The 1,936-nt window shown below is 42.4% G+C and overlaps 1 protein-coding gene across 1 annotated transcript in view; it reads right to left on the bottom strand.

The window, feature by feature from the left end:
* LOC111480656 (BTB/POZ domain-containing protein At4g08455-like) overlaps positions 1-1,936 on the bottom strand; it is an 8,645-nt gene that overhangs the window by 3,677 nt on the left and 3,032 nt on the right. The gene's annotated exons all lie outside the window — the stretch shown is intronic.

Below are 1,936 nucleotides of genomic sequence, written 5' to 3'. Positions count from 1 at the left end.
GGGGGGGGGGGGGGGGGGGTGCGACCCAACCCTTTCCCATGCAGCTAATGGGTTGTACGACATGGGGACATATTTCCCATGCGAACAGCTAGGAGCAGTGAGTATTGATCAGGAATCCCTAGTCCTCCCACGAAGCTATAGATACCGTTCACACAACTAGCAACCTAAGAACACTCCTAATGTACTTCGTTTGTCGTGGTGATCTGTTAGGCTCCTAGGGAAGGGGATAGGTCTAAACTCAGTGACTCATCACTCTAATCATGAATCTCTAGGCTTATCGTAATAACGATTCATAAACATTATCTTAATGTGCAACAACAAACATTAACCTGGTGTGCAAACATCAACGGCTAGATATATCATACACAGTTCATGCAAACTAGGCAAACATGCTCAGCGGGGTGATAACATTCATCAGCACCCGGAACGCAGAGTTCATAATTTTCTCATCCTCCTTTCAGCATGAATAAGCAGAAATATAAAACATGATAAACTCCTCAAAATACTTTATCTTATTATCTAAGCTCATGCCATGGAAATTCTACTCACCTAAGGTAATTAAACTAGCATGAATGCATACCAAGCGATTCCTACAAGTATTTCTTCCTAAAATTCCGTGTGTTGACTTACTTGGTTGACACGTGTCCTTTTGCTAGCGTTTTTTATGCAAGTAGGGTGTCTAAAAATATTGATTTTCCTCAATTATGTCCCTATTCACATAAAAACATGGTTAGAATTGAAATTGGGATGAAAATCAGGCAAACAGAAATCAAACGGATAAAAGTAGGCCTTACATGCACCCTCACGTGCATGCCCTTCTTCTAGTGTTTCTATGCAAGTATGATGTCTATAAATACTGATTTTCCTCAATTAGGTCCCTATTCACATTAAAACATGGTTAAAATTGAAATCGGGACGACAATCGAGCAACCAGTCGAATGGATAAAAGTGGGCCATACATGCGCCCTCACGCGCCGAAGAGACTTCTACTCGCGAGCGGCACGCACGGCGAAAATCTTGCAGTCGCGGGTCAACGGTCCAGTTCAGCGAGTTGGTTTGGGCCGATAGGTTGTGGATCGGGTCAGATCAATCCACGGGTTTGGAGGGATCGCAGACGACAGGCGTCATCGTCTTGCTGGAGCCGCGTTTCTTCAGCTGTCGTCTGACACGTAGCTCTAGTTGTTGCTTGACACGTGTCCCTCACTCAGCCGCGCACGCCTCCCCTCTCGCCGGTTGACACGTGCCTTGCCGACATTTTCTCTTTTCTGCAATCCGTAACACAGAATTGATTTTCGATTAGATTTTTTTGTTTTCTCATTTTCATATCTTTTGATTATGAACTAAAATCACGTTAATTCCTTCATCAAAGTTTTAGATCATGTTACAAGCTACATTCTGGTATTTTTTTTTTCTTGAATTTTGCTTCAACATAGAATGAGATTTGGGAGTCAAAAAAAGGTTCATTTATGTTTGACCGTTCTTGGATGACTCCTCGGGGTTCTAACTCCAATCACTTTTTTCGGCCGAGTTTCTTCACAGATCTTGAAGAACAATCTCCCTATTTGAAAATATGGTAACATTAGATATAGAATCGTTAAGGAGGAACTTCGATCTGAAAGAGATTGAACAAGAACCTACCTTGCGAACTCTCGGATCTTAATGGAGTGTCGACCTCGCAAGCCTATCAATCTTTTCAAGCAGGGAGTTTTTGTGTAAAGGTCACGTCTGAAGGTGGATTCCGGCGGTGGTCCAACGAGAATTCGCGGCGGCTCCTTCTATCTCCTCTCATCTTTTCTCTCCCACTAATCTCTTCTCTTGCAGGTATTCTGATTAGGGATCCTTGGACCCCTATAATAGATTGAAGGGCAAAATGACTCATTTGCCCCTCTGTTGACTTTGACCGATTTTTTTTTTTTTTTTTTTTTTTTTTTTTTTT

This window comes from Cucurbita maxima, unplaced genomic scaffold (genome assembly GCF_002738345.1).
Source record: "Cucurbita maxima cultivar Rimu unplaced genomic scaffold, Cmax_1.0 Cma_Scf00006, whole genome shotgun sequence".
NCBI lineage: Eukaryota > Viridiplantae > Streptophyta > Magnoliopsida > Cucurbitales > Cucurbitaceae > Cucurbita > Cucurbita maxima.
Note: the sequence above shows the minus strand (reverse complement) of the source record. Positions and strands in the feature narration are given on the sequence as shown.